We start from the raw sequence: 7911 nt of genomic DNA, 5'->3' as shown, positions 1-7911 counted from the left end.
TCCCGTCTTGATTTTAATATTGCATTACTAAGCATCGACACCTCCAGCAGAGGCCTCTCACTGCTCATGTTTTTGATGTGTAAGAGCATGAGGAGCTGAAGCACTGAGTCATAACAGCTGTGCTTGTGGCAGGGTGCTTAGTGCCAACCATGACACCAGTTGCATGCACTTGTGATGGATAATTTATAAATTTGAAATATTATATATATTAAAAAGTGATTAATGAGCTGTAAACTCAGTCTAAAAAGACTTCCTATGTGAGGTTTAACATAAATATTCATCAACCAGCCATCGGGTAAATCGATTTGTTGTGAGAGTGTTGTGAGAAAACATTGAACAGTTTATAAGTTGTTCTGTACTGTTATTGTTGAACTCAACATAATATAAAATCAAATATGTCACTTAGTCAGTGGTCATTAATTTACTCAGTGATAGAAAAGGGGATCCTTCAGGGGCAAAGGTTGAAAACCAATGCTCTAGTCTTCAGTCTTACAGATCTTGTTGGATTTAGACTCCCCCGGCCACCATGTGATTGTCCTATTCATTGACTTTAGGTCTGCTTTTATCACTATCCAATGCTACCAGATGATCAGCAAACTCCACCATCTTAATGTCTCAACCTTCCCTAAATAACTCCTCACTGAAATACACAACAAAACCTGTATCTAATCTTCATTTTCTCCACAGACTCATTATGTGAGGGCCCCATGTGTGAAACCCAGCACTGCAGCAGGGTTATGAGGACAGAAGCAGCCCCACAGACCTATTACAAACTGAACTGTGACTGCCAGGATAATGACGCCCTGTTTGTGTCCTACACTCAAGAGTATCTGAACACCAGGAGTGTATTTCTGACTCCAATCACCCACAGCAGTGTGACAACTGATTGCCTACCTGGGCTTTACATTTCAGAGCAAACCACAGCCGCACCACATGTACGTTACAGACCTCATTGAAGAACTGATGGAGGGTACAGCTTTACCTACTTGCTGTCAATCAGTGCTGCTGTCACTGCCTCCCCAAGAACTACTTCAGCAGCATTTCAACCATCTTGTCTGATTTTCCTTCCTTTAGGGGATGACATTGAGGTACATATTTTCATGTCACTCAATTCCTGTGCTAGTATGATGGACATGTCCCATCCCTTTTGCATAAATTGATGATTTGCAGGTCAAAGGCAGTGTATAATTTTAGATTTTAGATGTCTAAGTTACACATAACTGTTATTTCAACAGTATTTACATGACTTTATATCAATGTGTAGATTCTAATGTCAAAATCAGCGCTATGCGTACTTTACTGCGTTCTGTTTGTACACAACTGGTCATTTATACAGCAAGGAAGATGCCTAATTCATGACCAAAAAAAAGATATGTTGTTTCCTGATGATCTACACAAATCATTAACAGCACTGTAACAAGGATTATTCAGGCCTACGGTGGTATTATAAGAAAAATCTATGCTGAAGTTGTGTTTTAGAAGTTTTAAGGGTCAGACAGTGGGCCACCCTGAAGCTATGAGTAACTGAAGGACAAGTCCAGGCCAAAAACACAAAACTATTTAACAAAGGGTTTGTGTTGTGGTTTTGCTTTTCAGCTGTTGTCTGTATGCAAAATGGCATGTCTTTCTGTTTTGGTGGTAAATAACAGTGTCCCGGGAGGCCTGACTGCATGGACATACAAAAGTCAATATGGTAGAGGAGCATTGATTTAGGAGGAATGTGTTCATTTTATGTGTTTTCTCTTGTCCTCACTGAATAACTTCTGCTAATGATTTAGTTTTAATCTCGAAAAACCTCAATGGATCAGCAGAAGGCCAAACTAAAGCAAAACACTGTACAAACAATTCATTTTGAGTTCTAGTCAACATCCCAAAGTTTCCAACCACATAAATGATGCACTAGACAACTATAATATTTCAGTTTGAGGAAATGGTGCAGCCATAAAAATAGAAATACTGAGTTTGAACCAGTTAAAATATATAGGGCCTATATTTTCATTTATCTGAAGATTGCAAGAGATGTGAACTAACTTATAGCTATAATCTGGTACGGTGTATCAAATGATGCCATTGATGTCATGCATAGTGTACAGTTCAAGCTACCTGCAGACCCTTTCCTAGTTTCAGATTAGATTTCAATTAAACAATTTAATAAATGCATTTTCTTATCCACCTTGTATATCGTGAGTCACTGTAACTAGTGTGGCATCAATAAAGTCGATCCTATCTTATCTCTATTTGCATGTCTCTATATCTATCTCCATGTGCATTTTAACATAGGTGAGTAAGTATAAGTATAGAAATATGAGGGTATATGTAGGTGAAAAGTGAATTTGAACCCTATTTAACATTGTATGGCTTCAGTGAGGAGCTAGAACAAGCTGATACATACAGTAGAGATGTGATGCTGTCAGACAGCGTGAAGCTGCTTACTAAATGACTGAACTTTTCTCTCCCTTTGTTTCATCTTGTTCCACAAACACCGCTGGAGCCACGTCCTTCAGGACCTTTATATTTCATTTCTACGTTCTCTATTTTGTGGGCGTTGCCCAGGACACGAATACCCAATAAGCTGCTAGTATACTCCACAGGACCCACCTATTTATGGTTGCTATGCCTACTTCGCGTTTCCCTCTGATTGACGGGCGGAGTAGCCAATGAGCGTGGAGCTGGGCGGGAGTTTGCGCGCACACTGAAAAGTGTCTGGTGAATTTCTACTACTATGATCAAACCGCTCAGGGTGCATGCAAGTGTCGGACCGAGGCTGCCGAAAGACCGGGGATGGAAAATGTACAATAAACGTTGTTGGGAAAAGTCTATTCAGGTAATGAATTATTCTCTATCTTTGTAACTTCTTCAGTAATATAAATATAATTCAGAAAATTGCTCGAAAGACTGAGCTAATGCTAGGCTATTAAAAATATCGAGTTGGTCATGCATGGCTGTGACATTGTTGAATTGAAACTGGCAGCACAAGTAGACACGTTTGTTTGACATATGGACGGAGGGAAATGCAGCTGAGCCTGAAGCAGAAACTTACCGGGGACAAGTACATTTATGAGCTGGAAATATAATGTAACGCCAGAGTTTAAACTTTGGTAGGTAATGCTCTCTCCAGCACACCTAAATATCTTTGTATAGAATGATTCATATTAGCATCATCTGCCACAGTAGGGCAGGTTTTATTGGACTGAATTTTGATATTGGATCAGTTGATACTCAGAGGATATTTCTGCCATCTGATGCTTACTTAGAGTCATTTTTGGTCTGTCAGTGTTGTGAGTTGAAATACATTTCACTGGTCAAATGGGATCCTAAGAGGGGTTTAATATTTTGTGGTGAAGCATCACACTAGAGAAGTTTGTACAATCATGTTGGACCTGTGACCTGAGCTCTATCAATACAGGATATCTGAGGCAGAGTTTAAAGGATGTGCTAATAATACTCTGGCCATCAAAACATAAACATTTGAAATGAGTTCATCAAGGAACTGTGACTAAGATATGCACTGACAGCTGACAACAACAGCAGTGTTGTCCTTTAGACTGTTTCCTTGGTATTATAAGTGTAATATTTGGTTAATTGTTGGCATATATATATGGCAACATATATACCGTGATGCTGTGATACAGACACATCTGTACTGATATCAGCTGACAATATCAGCCGTGCATATGTAACAGCCAGGGTGACTTGTTGCTTTGGGTATTACTTGGGAATAGTAAAAACACTGACTATGGACTGATGGACATTACAGGTCACCCGTTGTACGGTTCTTAGGTTAGCTGAAGAGAGAGAGCTGTTCATTCCTGCAAATATTAACCGGTCTGTCCTAAGTATCCTATGTAAATTCTTAAAGATATGGCAGGTAATTTGCTTGCCTACTGTTGGAGGATGGTACTAAACTCGGAGACATTCTGACCCAGCTCTTGTAAACAAACCTCTACTCAGGAAGGGCCCGATTAAACAGGTTTTGATAAGAAATTGCAGTGTGGAATTCAGTTTGATGTGATATGTAGCATATTGCTGTGGTTGTTTGAACTGACAACGCTACAGAGAAACCTTAATATTAAGCAGTATCATTATAGAATGAGTCTTTATTAACCAGACCAGGCCCTTTTGTGTTTACACAGTCTGTAATTCAACAGGGCAGACCCACTACTGAAAATCAAATGCAGACGAGGAGGCTCCCATCACACTGACTCAAATTGATTGGCTACTCTCTTAATATGACACTAAACAACAACTTAAATGGTTGATGTTTTCAGATATGAGTAATTTTACACCCTTTTTTATGGTTAAAAAAATAATACACACACAAAAACCCCAATTTGAATCGGTTACATGTCAGCTTCCTCAATGTTTTCTGTCACTCTATGCTAGAAAATGTAGTTTTATTCCACATTCCCGTTGACTGCCTGTTAGGTAGTCGAATTGTCAAACAGCTATAGCATGAGCCACAGTGTTTGCATCTTCACGCTGCAGCACAGCTGTCTTCTTATGCTACAATGGACTGGCAGCTGACATTGTTTTCTCTCTCTATCTTTGAAAGCAAATGGCAGGAGTTGAGAGATGATGATATCTGATTTGATATCAAAGAAGTAAACAAGACACTCCCTGGTGCCTTGGCTTCACCAGGAGAGTTTCCCTACTGAATGCTCAAAGAGTGAGTCAGGATGAGTGGGATGGAGTGAAAGGAGACAAAATGAGGGGAGGTGGTTTCACTATCATTAATCAGGAAATAAGATAAGTGCAACAAGTGTTTGGAGGAACTATTTTCTTCTCTCACCTCTCCTCGGTTTATAGGCGCAATCATGGCAGGTTATGTTCGGTGCTGTGTCGTCCTTGGCAATCAGTGTTTATTCACTGACTGAAACTGTCAGAGGGGATTCAAATATGTAGTTAGTTGCCTTAAGGCACTCACAGAAAGTGAGGACGCTCGCCACCATAGGTGGTTTAAAAAAAAGCGCCCAAACCTTTGGTGACACCCTCAAGGTCTGACTGTCTTCTCGCAGCCACAAAGCACGGGAGCCAGTTACTAAACCACAAACACAAGCCTGATTGTTTTGGACTTTTAGCTCTTTGTACATCAGAATTAGAGGCTGACAGAAAGAAGGGGAAGGTAAGGAGAAAAGAAAGAAGCTGTTGAATAAAAGCTCCCTGTTTTGCATTTATATTTGAATAAACTAGATGTCTTTGCAGATCCGACACTATCTGACAGCAACCTGCTGAGCAGTCCCTTTTGCTTGAATATTCAAATAAGCATTCATGTGCACATGGTTGCAGCCATGCATAGTTAATCAGCTGGACTCTTCAACATCCCTGATGGCTCTTTCTCTCTCTTTGACCCATAAGGATCTCCTTACGATTTCTTATTGTGATCCTGCCTCCCCCCTACTCTATTGGCTCTCTTACAACACATAATATGGTGCCAATGACAGATATAAATTATACATGTGTAGCCTCTCATATGTAGGCTAGAGTGCTGCAAGGCCTTCTCTCGTCTTTGCCAAGCAGGGCACAACCCGGAGGCAGGAAATATGAGGCAGGAAACAGTCAAACTAACCTGTTATGTAATGAAAACACAAACAAAACTCTTTGTACTTTCGGTTCAGAGCTCTCGATTCGCAATACCTTTCTCTCAACCTCAATCGAGTGCAGTTGTGATTACACGTCTAAAAGTTCAGGTGACAACAGGCGACATCCTGTCATCCAGGATCTCTGTGTAAAACCATGACCCGTGCCTGAGGTAGTGAAGAACCAGCCAAGGTCTCCTCATGGCAGATGGGAGGGTCCTGGGGCAGGATGGAGGAGCATGCCATCCCCCCTGGCTCTGGTCCTGGATCTATTTCTGGGTTACTGGTTCATTTTATGATGCGCTGTGATAACAAAAGATGAATAATAAAGAAAATGATTTTGTTGATTTGCTAAACAGCAGCATGGAGGGTGATTCCAAGATTATTTTAATTACCTCAGTTAAAAAGGAATCAGCCACTGCCACCAGGAGGGAAAACTCCGGTATAATGACAGGCTTAAACTGTATTTACAGTTGGACTACATAAGGATGTTCATAATAGCTTGTTTTTAAAATGCTGCTTTGTTGTTGTCCTATTCATTATTCATAGAGGATATAATCAAATAATTGAAGCTAAAACAATTAGTCAGTTAATCAATCAACAATTTTGTGATCAATACCTGCATTTGATTCTTTTTGTATCCAGATCTAGAAAAGAATGGCTGTTTGTATCCTTTGCAGTCAATAAAGAAAGTGTTCTTCGATTCATTGCAACATGTGATTGGTTACCGCAGCTACAGCTAGCAGCTACATACAGCACTATATTTATCAGTATTTGACAAAGTTGGCATTTCAGCATGCCAAAGTATGGCTACACTACATGGCGATGGCGTCTGATGAGAATAAATGCGCAAGGAAAAACATGAATATGAGTAAGACTACAACGTGTCGTGGTGTCAATAGTTTCTCTGGCAGTAGGTGTCGAAATGAAGTACTCTGTCGGTATCAGTATCACTTTTAGGGTCCTGGTATTACTGCCGTAATATTTTAATTAAAACTCAGCCCTATACATCAACTAATCAAGAAAACAACTGGCAGATTAGGCCTAATTGATAAAGAAAACAACTTTCAACTCCAGCATGCTTTTTGTGTGTTTTGAAATCAGTTTGATCTTTTTTTTTTCTGTATATTACTCATATCAGATAAATAGAGCTGGAACAATTAATCATCACTCATTAACATAAAAAACTAATTAATTTTCAGTTAATCTTGGGATCATTTTGAAGTTCTCAAGTTAAAATACCAAACATTTGCCTGTTGCAGCTTTTTAATGTGGGGATTTCCTGCCTGTCTCCATTTTACATCATTTAAATGTAATATTAAGACAAAATAAGTGACTGATTTAGTTAGCTGCTGCCCTAATTGTTTTGTTGGTTGGCTTAATAGCAGCATAGATGGTTGTTTCGTTGTGATTTTCTATGTGAGATCATGTTATATCACAGCAGGAAAAAGGAGGGAACATGTCTTTGTTGATCATAAATCAGATATATACTGTATATAGTTTGTTATGTATCTTTAGAAATTCAATAGAAATGAGGGGGAGCCTTGTGAATGGGTAGAATATAGCAGAATACAACTGGAAGACAATGAACTGCAGTGTTTAGACTCCGATCCATCTTATTTCACAGCTGCACTGCTGCAAACATGCTCATTTCCAGCTGTGTGTGGATGTCGACGTGTATTGTGAGTGTCTGCTGTCACGCTGTCCACTCTGCTCTCAAACCGCTGGTCATGCCAGGGTTTGGAAGAAGTGCCCGCCTGGCACGTTGTCATAGACTGGGCTGTACAGGGGCTGTATGCAGCAGTGACAAAAGCACATTCAGGCCAGGACAATGGGTAGCTGACAGCCTGGGCAATGTTTATCACTCTGCCTCTCTCTCTCACTGTCACTCTCTCACTGCCTCCTGTCTATTGTGTTTGCCGTCTCACTATTTTCCTCGTCGAGCACACGTTCACCAAGCAGCCTGTTTATCACTTTAAGAGAATCGCCCTGTGCAGTGTTTCTGGAGCTGCTTTAGTCATTAAATACAGGGTGTAATTCTGCCATCAAGTTGGCGGTGATGTGATTGTTGGCTTCAGTGTGTCATCGTTAAGTGCAGGCTCTGGTTTTAGTGTTTTAGAGCCTTTGTTGACGCATTTGGCTTTGTGAGTGGTGCTGACAATTTGGGGGTGCTGATGATTGTAGTAATCATCTCAGTCTTCACAGTGGCCACACAATGAATCACCACCAGGACACTGTATATTTCATGAATAAGACCAGAATCTGATGACATCTATCTGATCTAATCTATATTTTTTAGCTTCATATACAACTTCTTTTGGCAGCCTCGGTTTCT

At 40.2% G+C, this 7911-nt stretch overlaps 1 protein-coding gene across 2 annotated transcripts in view; it reads left to right on the top strand.

The window, feature by feature from the left end:
* The first annotated feature begins 2714 nt into the window (after window positions 1–2714).
* fcho1 (FCH and mu domain containing endocytic adaptor 1) overlaps window positions 2715–7911 on the top strand; it is a 51005-nt gene continuing 45808 nt past the window's right edge. For both annotated transcript variants that reach the window (XM_027290337.1, XM_019277389.2), the window contains exon 1: window positions 2715–2824. The gene's annotated coding sequence lies outside the window, so the exon portion shown is untranslated. The remainder of the gene's footprint in view (window positions 2825–7911) is intronic.

This window comes from Larimichthys crocea, chromosome XVII, assembly GCF_000972845.2.
Source record: "Larimichthys crocea isolate SSNF chromosome XVII, L_crocea_2.0, whole genome shotgun sequence".
In the NCBI taxonomy this organism is placed as follows: domain Eukaryota; kingdom Metazoa; phylum Chordata; class Actinopteri; family Sciaenidae; genus Larimichthys; species Larimichthys crocea.
Note: the sequence above shows the minus strand (reverse complement) of the source record. Positions and strands in the feature narration are given on the sequence as shown.